At 46.9% G+C, this 12,197-nt stretch overlaps 1 protein-coding gene across 1 annotated transcript in view; it reads right to left on the bottom strand.

Moving 5' to 3' along the window:
• The window catches only part of DPH2 (diphthamide biosynthesis 2), a 32,566-nt gene that overhangs the window by 6,692 nt on the left and 13,677 nt on the right, over window positions 1–12,197 (bottom strand). The window lies entirely within an intron of this gene.

The following is a 12,197-nucleotide window of genomic DNA, read 5'->3' as shown; positions in this document are numbered from 1 at the left end:
AGATACCTGAGACCACAAACAGAAATACTAAAAAGTCAAGAAGAAAGAGACAGCTAAAATAGGACCACAGTGACTGAGCAGGAGGGTCTGTGCCCACCCAGTAATCAGAGACACACTATGAACACAGAATGATGCTATCAATTAAGTTTAAAGAACTTCATTGAGTCACACTCTACAGACAAACAGTAATGTATACAATAAAAGGGGAAAGGGAAATGGGACTTGATATTGAGGTTTTTGCAACTACATTCAAAGCGGTTTACATATATTCAGGTACTTATTTTGGACCAGGTGCAATGGACGGTTAAGTGACTTGCCCAGAGTCACAAGGAGCTGCAGTGGGAATTGAACTCAGTTCCCCAGGATCAAAGTACACTGCACTAACCACTAGGCTACTCCTCCACTCCAAGAAATGACAGTGTCGCAAGTATTGCCATACTGGGACAGACCAAAGGTTCATCAAGCCAAGCATCCTGTTTCGAACAGTGGCCAATCCAGGTGACAAATACCTGGCAAGATCCCAAAACAGAATAATACATTTTATGCTGCTTATTCTAGACTTTTCCTTTAGGAAGCCATCCAAACCTTTTTTAAACTCCACTAAGCTAACCGCTTTTGCTACATTCTCTGGAAACGAATTCCAGAGTTTAATTACATGTTGAGCGAAGAAATATTTTCTCCGATTCGTTTTAAATTTACTACTTTGTAGCTTCATTGAATGCCCCCTAGTCCTAGTATTTTTGGAAAGAGTAAACAGACGCTTCATGTCTACCATTTCCACTCAACTCATTGTTTTATAGATCTCCCCTCAGTCATCTTTTCTCTAAACTGCCCTAGCCACTTTAGCCTTTCCTCATTGGGAAGTCGTCCCATCCCCTTTATCATTTTTGTTGCACTTCTCTGTACCTATTCTAATTCCACTATATCTTTTTTGAGATGTGGTGACCACAACTGAACACAATATTCGAGGTGCAGTCACACCATGGAGCAATACAAAGACATTATAACATCCTCATTTTTATTTTCTATTCCTTTCCTAATAATACCTAACATTCTATTTGCTTTCTTAGCCAGCAGCACACTGAGAAGAGAGTTTCAACGTATCAAACGATGATGCCTAGATCCCTTTCCTGGTTGGTGACTCCTACTGTGGAACCTTATATTACATAATTCAGGTTTCTCTTTCCCACATGCATCACTTTGCACTTGCTCACATTAAACCTCTTCTGCCATTTAGACGCCCAGTCGCCCAAGGTCCTCTTGTAATTTTTCACAAGCAAATTTAATTATCTCACTAGTTACTCCCATCTCTAGATCATTTTTAAATATATTAAAAAACAGCGGCCCAGGCACAGACCTCTGGGGAGCCCCACTATCTACCCTTCTCTATTGAGAATACTGACCATTTAACCCTACTCTCTGTTTTCTATCCTTTAACCAGTTTTTAATCCACAATAGGACACTACCTCCTATCCCATGACTCTCCAATTTCCTCTGGAGTCTTTCATGAGGTACTTTGTCAAACGCCTTTTGAAAATCCAGATACACAATATCGACCGGCTCACCTTTTTGCACTTTGTTCACTCCTTCAAAGAAATGTAGTGGATTGCTGAGGCAAGATTTCCCTTCACTAAATCCATGATGGCTTTGCCTCATTAATCCATGTTTTTGAATATGCTCCCTAATTTTCTTCTTTATAATAGTCACTACCATTTTGCCCGGAACCGACATCAGGATCACTGGTCTATAATTTCCCAGATCACTTCGGAAACTTTTTTTTTTCTTTAAATCGGTGTTACATTGCAGAAGCGGAGCCAGGTTGACGGCGTGGGGGGAGCAAAAGCGGCGCGAGAATGGACTTCCGCCGGCACCGGCAAACATTTTCAATGCAACATGATGAGAAAAAAAAATAGGCACCAGCAGAGCTCCGTTTGGGGGAGCGGCCACTCCCCTGGCACCCCACCTAGCTATGCCACTGTTACATTGACCACCCTCCAATCTTTCAGAGCCAAGCTTGATTTTACATATTACTAACAATAGTTTTACAAGTTCATTTTTCAATTCTAATCTGTACTCTGGGATGAATACTATCTGGTCTAGATTTGCTACTCTTCAATTTGTCAAATTGCGCCATTACATCTTCCAGGTTTATAGAGATTTCATTCAGTTTCTCTGATTTGTCAGCTTTGAATACCATTTCTGGCATCGGTATCTCTCCCACATCTTCCTCGGTGAAGACCGAAGCAAAGAACTCATTTAATCTCTCCGCCATGGCTTTGTCTTCCCTGATTGCTCCTTTTACCCCTTGGTCATCTAGCATTCAAACCGATTCTTTTGCTGGCTTCTTGCCTTTAATATACCTAAAAAAAAAATGTTCCTATGTGTTTTTGCCTCCAACGCTTTTTTTCAAAAAGTCTCTTTGCCTTCCTTGTCAGCGCTTTGCATTTGACTTGACATTCCTTATACAGTTTCTTTTTATTTTCAGTCAGATCCTTCTTCCATTTTCTGAAAGATTTTCTTTTAGCTCTAATAGCTTCCTTTACCTCATTTTTTTATCTATGTCAGCTGTCGTTTGGTCATCCTTCCTCCTTTCCTAATACACAGAATATACTTGGCCTGGGCTTCCATGATGGTATTTTTGAACAGCACCCACACCTGATATAAATTTTTGACTTTCAAAGCTGCTCCTCTAAGTTTTTTTTTCACCATTCCTCTCATTTTATCATAGTCTCCTTTTTGAAAGTTAAATGCTAACGTATTGGATTTCCTGTATGTACTTACTCCAGAGCAGATATCAAATCTGATCATATTATGATCAGTTATCAAGCGGCCCCATGACCATCACCTCCCGCACCAGATCATGCACTCCACTGAGGACTAGGTCTAGAATTTTTCCTCCTATCATCAGCTCCTGTACCAGCTGCTCCATAAAGCAGTCCTTGATTTCATCAAGGAATTTTACCTCCCTAGCATGCCCTTTTACATTTACCCAGTCAATATTGGGGTAATTGAAATCACCCATTATTATTGTGCTGCCCAGTTTGTTAGCCTCCCTAATTTCTGATAACATTTCTACATCCGTCTGTTCAACCTGGCCAGGTGGATGGTACTACACTCCTATCACTATCCTTTTCCCCTTTACACATGGAAAAACTACACTGGCTCCCACTTAAAGAACGCATCACGTTCAAAATATGTACCCTAGTTCACAAATAGGCTCATTTTCAAAGCACTTAGCCTTCCAAAGTTCCATAGAAACCTATGGAACTTTGGAAGGCTAAGTGCTTTGAAAATATGCCTAAAAATCATTCACGGAGACACTCCAGCCTACATGTCAGACCTGATAGACTTACCATCCAGGAATGCTAAAAAAATCATCCCGCACATTCCTCAATCTTCACTTCCCCAACTGCAGAGGTCTACAATACAAACTAACACATGCGTCAACCTTTTCCTACTTGAGCACACAATTCTGGAACGCGCTGCCGCACAACTTGAAGACAATCCATGAACTAACCAACTTCCGCAAACTACTGAAGACCCATCTCTTTGACAAGGCATACCACAAAGATCAACAAATGTGAACCATTACACAAATATCCAGAACTGCTTAAAGAAATTCGGCTCACGAAATTAGTTCGTTACTCTACTATCCTGCTTAACTATTATCATGTTACCCAAGATCCTTACGCAATACTAAATGTATATTTTCTTATAGATTTCCACTATTCATAATGTAATGTAAGCCACATTGAGCCTGCAAAGAGGTGGGAAAATGTGGGGTACAAATGCAATAAATAAATAAATAAATTCACAGGGATTCCAAGATGTGTTTTGTTTCTTGCAGAATTTTCAATCCATTTGATTTAATGCCGTCTTTAACATACAAAGCTACCCCTCCACCAATTCGATCCACCCTATCACGACGATATAATTTGTACCCTAGTATGAGTGTCCCACTGGTTATCCTCCTTCCACCAGGTCTCAGAGATGCCTATTATATCTAATTTTCCATTTAGTGCAATATATTCTAACTCTGCCATCTTATTTCTTAGGCTTCTGGCATTCACATATAGACATTTCAAACTATGTTTGTTGTTCCTATTTACATCTTGCTCAGTAGTTGACAGTGTTAATTTGCAATCTTTCATCTGATTTTTATTTAAGGTCACCTGACCTATGGTCTCTTTTGCAACCTCACTATTGGGGTACCCTATCTTCCCTGTTTTGGCGACATCTTTGAAAGATACCTTGTTCCAAATCATCCGCTCTTGAACAACTGTCAGCATTCCCCCAGGTTCTAGTTTAAAAGCTGCTCTATCTCCTTTTTAAATGCCGATGCCAGCAGCGTGGTCCCACCACCCTGGTTAGGGTGGAGCACATCCTTCCGGAATAGGTTCCCCCTTCCTCAGAATGTTCCCCAATTCCTTACAAAGCTAAAACCCTCCTCCCTGCACCGTCTCATCCATGCATTGAGACTCCGGAGCGCTGCCTGTCTCTTGGGCCCTGCACGTGGAACGGGTAGCACTTCAGAAGATGCTACCTTAGAGGTTCTGGATTTGAGCTTTCTACGTAAGAGCCTAAATTTGGCTTCCACAACCTCTCTCCCACATTTTCCTATATCATTGGTACCCACATGTACCAAGACAGCCGGCTCTTCCCAGCACTATCTAAAATCCGATCTAGGCGACGTGTGATGTCCGCCACCTTCGCACCAGGCAGGCAAGTGACCAGGCGATCCTCACATCCACCAATCACACAGCAATCTACATGCCTAATAATCAAATCATCAACTACAACAGTCGTCCTAACCTTTCCCTCCTAGGCAGTAGCTCCTGGAGACACATCCTCGGTGCGAGAGGATATTGCATCCCCTGGTGTGCTAGTCCTGGCTACAGGATTATTTCCAGCTGCACCAGGGTGATGCTCTCCTTTTAGAAGACCTCCCTCCTCTAACCCACCCCCTCCCCAACATGACAATAATGTCTAATCTGAAAAGAGAAGTTTACCCTTATCAGATAATTTCTTTTCCTTGAGTCCTGCTAGACCAGTCCAGACTGATAGGTAATGTCCTTGTATTAGGAGATATATGAGAACATACAAATACAATCCTTTTTGGGGTGTTATTGGGGTTCCTGATACTTAGCATAAATTCTAACAGGAATAGGCCTCTGGTAATACCAGCCTTAGTGAGTGAAGTGTGAGATGCAAATGTGTTCCCTCTTATCCTTGGATCCAAGCTCACTGTGCCCTAAATAATAGAAAGAACTCCACAAACAAGCAGTATAAAAACAGAGCACATATTTATTTACAATAATAGCAAAGATAACATGCAAAGAAGGCAAGAATAAAGAGACACAGGAAGTCTTATCATAGTAACAGCTCAGACTAAATGCAACTAAATACCTAAGCTAAACTCATAAGTAAAAGAGTCACCCTGACCCCACAGCACTTATACAAAAGTACAAGGCACACATACAACCTGACAGTGACAGTGTGCTCCTCAGATGTTCAATCAGATTCAGCACAGTCTTCTCCTTGGATGAAATGTTAACACAGCAGCCCCTTTGCCTCAGATAACAGCCTCTTTTTACACAGAAATCACAGGCTGCAGCTGTGCTAATGACGTACATCCTGGCCTTGGTGTGATGCACACATACACTTAACCCAATTATTATGGCTTCAGGGACCCCAACATTTGTCTCACTGGTTTCACACTGATGGGGTCACCTTGAGAAGAAGCCAGAGTTTCATAAACAATGTGAAATTTGTCAGCCACAATGTCTCTCCAGCTGCAAGGGTAATTCCAAGAGTCCTTGGCTGTCCTGGCCACGATGTCGATGCTGATAACAACCTTGTTATTCAAGCACATCAGAACCCGTCAGCAGTCTTCATCTATATGCAAGGTTGCAGCACATAATAAGCCTGCATTTTTTAAGTCAGGTTATTAATGCTGGATAGTGCATTAATTATGCATTATAATCCCATCTATCTTATATAGGAACACATATAGTGCTTGTTTTGCTACTACAGATAGAGACAGAGGATTTGATGATTCTGACGATATCAATATAACAAATGGTGAGCCAGGAATATTTTCAATATACTAATTCCAAAGCTCACAATTAACTAAAAACCTATATAAACATGAAACCCATTATCAGCTCAAGAACCTTCTGTAGACACCAGAACATTAAAAGAAAACTAAGTACAATGAACAGGAAAGGGCAGCCCAGGACTCTTGTCTTTCTGGGTAGGTCCTGGACTGGTCTAGTGGGACTCAAGGAAAGGAAATTCAAGTAAAGAATTTTTTCTTTGTCCTACTAGACCACGTACCAAAGCTTTATTCCACTGGATAGGAGGAAGATGGGGCACCCTGCAATGCAGCTCTGCCAACAGCAGCCATCTCCTCTAGCCTGATCATTAATCTTGTACAAAAGAATACAGCAAAGGACCACGTGACCACTCTACAGATTGGGTTGACTACTTGAGCTTCTGTCCAATTAATAGCTTACAGTGAGACCCACTGGAACCCCTTTCTAAAGGTAAGCTGCTCCCACAACCTCCTTAATCCTACTGGACAACAGTAGGTTTTGAGACTGCTTTGTCTTAGTGTAGCCCACAAAATAATATAAATAGCCAACAGAGGCTGAATTTGCTTAACCGCCCACATCAACTCAGCCTAGACAGACCATCAATCCTACCTTGGAAACAAGAGAGAGCTGCCACCTGAACCTTTAAAGAGTTAAAGGCTAGGCCTTGGTCAAAACCCCATTGCAGAGAGACCAGGATCAATGGCAGATCCGCCTGGCTCATAGAGATCTTTTGCTCTGTACACCAAACATCAAAGGCTCACCAGATGCAAACATATTCCAGAGATGCGGAAGACAAACCAGCCCACAGCAAGATGACAGCCATTGCACATCAGGCACCACCTCTCACGGGCCAAGTTGTAAGCCAGGGGTCTGTGCTGGGTCCGTTGCTTTTTAATGTATTTATAAATGACCTAGAGATGGGAATAACTAGTGAGGTAATTAAATTCGCCGATGACACAAAATTATTCAGGGACGTCAAGTCGCAGGAGGAATGTGAACGATTACAGGAGGACCTTGCGAGACTGGGAGAATGGGCGTGCAAGTGGCAGATGAAGTTCAATGTTGACAAGTGCAAAGTGATGCATGTGGGTAAGAGGAACCCGAATTATAGCTACGTCTTGCAAGGTTCCGCGTTAGGAGTTACGGATCAAGAAAGGGATCTGGGTGTCGTCGTCGATGATACGCTGAAACCTTCTGCTCAGTGTGCTGCTGCGGCTAGGAAAGCGAATAGAATGTTGGGTGTTATTAGGAAGGGTATGGAGTCCAGGTGTGCGGATGTTATAATGCCGTTGTATCGCTCCATGGTGCGACCGCACCTGGAGTATTGTGTTCAGTACTGGTCTCCGTATCTCAAAAAAGATATAGTAGAATTGGAAAAGGTACAGCGAAGGGCGACGAAAATGATAGTGGGGATGGGACGACTTTCCTATGAAGAGAGGCTGAGAAGGCTAGGGCTTTTCAGCTTGGAGAAGAGACGGCTGAGGGGAGATATGATAGAAGTGTATAAAATAATGAGTGGAATGGATCGGGTGGATGTGAAGCGACTGTTCACGCTATCCAAAAATACTAGGACTAGAGGGCATGAGTTGAAGCTACAGTGTGGTAAATTTAAAACGAATCGGAGAAAATTTTTCTTCACCCAACGTGTAATTAGACTCTGGAATTCATTGCCGGAGAACGTGGTACGGGCGGTTAGCTTGACGGAGTTTAAAAAGGGGTTAGATAGATTCCTAAAGGACAAGTCCATAGACCGCTATTAAATGGACTGGAAAAATTCCTCATTTTTAGGTACAACTTGTCTGGAATGTTTTTACGTTTGGGGAGCGTGCCAGGTGCCCTTGACCTGGATTGGCCACTGTCGGTGACAGGATGCTGGGCTAGATGGACCTTTGGTCTTTCCCAGTATGGCACTACTTATGTACTTATGTACTTATGTATATGTGGTCATGTGCTGCCGGAAACTCCTCAGTATGTCGATATCAAAGCTCCATCCGCAGGACTCAGCACTTAGAGAATTACACCCACGAAGGGACACTCTGCCCAGCTCACCACCGCCGAAACGGGGGAGGGGAATTAACCCAGCTCATCCCCACACAAGTGGGGGAGGGGAATCCGTCCAGCTCATCCCCGCGGAGCGGGGGAAGGACACCACACCCGCCGATGCGGGGGGATCTGGCTTATCCTGCAACCGCAACCGCGGGAGGAGCTGACTGACCCTAACACCGCCGAAGCGGGAGGGGTACAAAGCTGCCCTACAGCCGCACGAAGCGGGAGGGAGTGCCGGCAGAATTTATGTCTCAATCCAGCCCCGTAAAACGGAGGGGAGAGGAATGCAGCAGCTCACTGTAACACAAACTCGTCTCAACTCTTGAAGAATCCAAGTGAAAGAAGAACTTGAACACGAAGTCCTCCTGAAGTAACTGAAGGCTAAACTTGAACCTAAAATTCAACCAGAATATAAACAGTACAGATATCTGGGAGGGGCTATGGATTGATCAGCTATGATTAATGGAAAGAAAATTATCAGGTACGATTATACATAATTTTACCTTCCATATCATCAAGCTGATCAATCCATAGACTGGTGGGATGTACCGAAGCAGTACTCACCCAGGGCGGGACATAGAAATCCCTGACCTCAACACTGAAGCTCCAAACCGGGCCTCCGCCCGTGCAGCCACAGTCAAACGGTAATGCTTGGAGAATGTATGAGCCGAAGCCCAAGTTGCCGCCTTGCATATCTCTTCCAAGGAGACGGATCCGGCCTCTGCCATCGAGGCCGCCTGAGCTCTCGTGGAGTGAGCCTTCAGCTGGATAGGCGGCACCTTCCCCACGGCCACATAAGCCGCTGCAATGGCTTCCTTGACCCATCTTGCCACTGTAGGCTTAGCAGCCTGCAGACCCTTACGAGGACCTGCAAACAGGACAACAGATGATCCGATTTCCGGAAATCATTGGTCACTTCCAAGTATCTGGTGATGACTCGTCTCACATCCAGATATTTAAGAGCAGAGTACTCCTCTGGGTAGTCCTCCCTACGAAAGGAAGGGAGACAGAGCTGCTGATTCACATGGAAGCGAGAACCAATCTTGGGCAGGAAGGAAGGCACTGTGCGAATAGTCACTCCTGCCTCAGTGAACTGCAGAAAAGGCTCTCGACATGAGAGCGCCTGGAGCTCGGAAACTCTTCTGGCTGAAGTGATAGCCACCAAAAAGACTGCTTTCAACGTCAGGTCTTTCAGAGATGCCCTCGACAAGGGTTCCAAAGGCGGCTTCTGCAATGCTCTTAGCACCAGGTTGAGATTCCACGCAGGCACCACTGAGTGCAGAGGAGGGCGCCGGTGATTAACTCCCTTGAGAAAGCGCACCACATCTGGCTGCGAAGCCAGGGAAACACCCTTCAGGCGGCCCCTGAAGCAAGCCAGAGCCGCTACCTGGACTTTAAGGGAACTGAGCGACAGGCCTTTCTCCAGACCTTCTTGCAGGAACGCCAACACTGAAGAAATTGGAGCAGTGAAGGGAGAAAGTGAGCCTGCTTCACACCATGCTGCAAAGATACGCCAAACCCTGGCGTAAGCAGTAGAAGTAGAGCGCTTCCTCGCTCTCAGCATAGTGGCGATGACCTTGTCTGAGAAGCCCTTCTTCCTCAGACGCTGCCGCTCAATAGCCAGGCCGTAAGACCAAAGGGAGAGGGATCCTCCATCACCACGGGACCCTGATGTAACAGGCCCTGCTCCACTGACAGCCGCAGAGGATCGTCGACTGAGAGCCTGAACAAGTCCGCATACCAGAGACGTCTGGGCCAATCCGGACCCACCAGGATTACCCTGCCGGGATGCTTTGCCACCCGGTCTAGCACCCTGCCCAACATGGGCCAGGGCGGGAACACATAGAGGAGCTCTTGTGTCGGCCACTGTTGGAGAAGAGCATCTACTCCCAGGGATCGAGGGTCCCGTCCTCTGCTGAAAAAGCGCGGCACTTGGCCATTGGCCGATGACGCCATCAGATCTAGGCTCGGCTGGCCCCAGCGCTTCGTGATGTCCAAGAACGCCTGAGCAGATAGTTGCCACTCTCCGGGCTCCAAGGTATGGCGACTGAGAAAGTCCGCCTTGACATTCATGACTCCGGCAATGTGGGCCGCTGAAAGCTGCTCCAGGTTCGCTTCCGCCCACTGGCAAAGACTCATAGCCTCCTTGGCTAGAGGGGCGCTCTTGGTACCTCCCTGGCGGTTGATATAGGCCACAGCCGTGGCATTGTCCGACAGGACCCGTACAGGCTTCAACACCAGTACCGGGATGAACTCCAATAACACCAACCGAATGGCTCTGAGTTCCAGGAGGTTGATAGACCACTTGCCTCTGCAGGAGACTAGAGCCCCTGCGCTGTCCTTCCCAAGCAGTGGGCTCCCCAGCCCATCAAAGAGGCGTCTGGCGTGACGACAATCCACTCCGGGGTCACCAGAGGCAATCCTGCAGACAACTTGTCTGTCTGCGTCCACCAGCTCAGCGCCTTGCGCACTGCTGGGTCCACGGGAAGGCGCACAGCATAATCCTCCGACATCGGAGTCCAGCGCAGCAGCAGAGATAGCTGTAGTGGTCTCATATGAGCCCTGGCCCAGGGCACTACTTCCATCGTGGCCGTCATAGAGCCCAACAGCTGCACGTAGTCCCAAGCCCGAATAGGAGAGGCTACTAGGAACTAGTCCACCTGAGCCTGAAGCTTGACAATCCGATTGTCTGGCAGGAACACTCTGCCCACTTGGGTGTCGAATCGAACTCCCAGATACACCAGGGACTGAGTCGGGCGCAGCTGGCTCTTCTTCCAGTTGATGATCCATCCCAGGGAGCTCAAAAGAGCAATTACCCGGTCCATAGCTTTGCCGCACTCTGCATAAGAGGGGGCTCGGATCAACCAGTCGTCCAGATAAGGATGGACTTGTACTCCTTCCTTTAGCAGGAAGGCCGCTATGACCCCCATTACTTTGGAAAAGGTCCGCGGAGCAGTAGCCAACCCGAAAGGGAGGGCTCTGAACTGGAAGTGTCGTCTCAGGACTGTAAAACGCAGAAAGCGTTGGAGAGGAGGCCAGATGGGAATATGCAGGTACGCTTCCTTGATGACCAAGGAAGCCAAGAACTCTCCTGCCTTCACTGCCGCTATAACAGAGCGGAGAGTCTCCATGCGAAAGTGCCTCACTTTCCAGGTCCGATTGACCCCTTTGAGGTCGAGGATAGGCCGGACAGAACCTCCTTTCTTTGGAACCACAAAGTAAATGGAGTAATGTCCCTTGCCAATCTGATTTTTTGGCACCGGAACGACCGCACCCAGGCAGATCAGGTTGTCCAAGGTCTGCTGCACTACCACAGCTTGACCGGAGACTTGCAGGGAGAGAGTACAAACCCGTCTCTTAAGGGTTGGCAGAACTCTAGCTTGTAGCCGTCTCTGATGACTTCCAGCACCCACGCGTCTGAAGTTATAGTGGTCCACTCACCCAGAAACGAGGACAGCCGTCCTCCAATCTGCACTGGGGCGTGGACCAAGGCCCCGTCATTGGGTACGAGACCCTGGGGGAGGACCGGAGGGAGCACCTCCGGGACGGCGGTCTCTGCGAAAGGAATGCTGCTTGGGGGAGAAATTCCTCTTAAAGGAAGAGGGGGCAGAGGAACCCGACTTGCCCGGGCGGTACCGATGGGCTTCCTGCAACCGTCCTCTGGAGGTATCGGGACGAGTACTAACCCGAGCCCTGACCTCTGGTAATTTCTTGCCCTTAGACGTGCCGAGATCGGTCACGATTTTGTCCAGCTCGACCCCAAAGAGCAGCTTGCCTTTAAAAGGCAATCTAGCCAGGCGGGATTTAGAGGCGTGGTCAGCAGACCAATGTTTCAGCCAAAGCCACCGCCGCGCAGAGACTGTCTGAGCCATGCCTTTAGCTGAGGCTCTCCAGACATCATACAGCAAGTCTGCCAAATAGGCTAAGCCCGATTCCAGGGCCGGCCAATCAGCCCTCAAGGAAAGATCCGAGGGGGAAGCCCGCTGCACCATAGTCCGGCACGCCCTGGCCACATAGGAGCCGCAAACTGAGGCCTGCAAACTTAAAGCAGCTGCC

This window comes from Microcaecilia unicolor, chromosome 6, assembly GCF_901765095.1.
Source record: "Microcaecilia unicolor chromosome 6, aMicUni1.1, whole genome shotgun sequence".
Lineage (NCBI taxonomy): Eukaryota > Metazoa > Chordata > Amphibia > Gymnophiona > Siphonopidae > Microcaecilia > Microcaecilia unicolor.
Note: the sequence above shows the minus strand (reverse complement) of the source record. Positions and strands in the feature narration are given on the sequence as shown.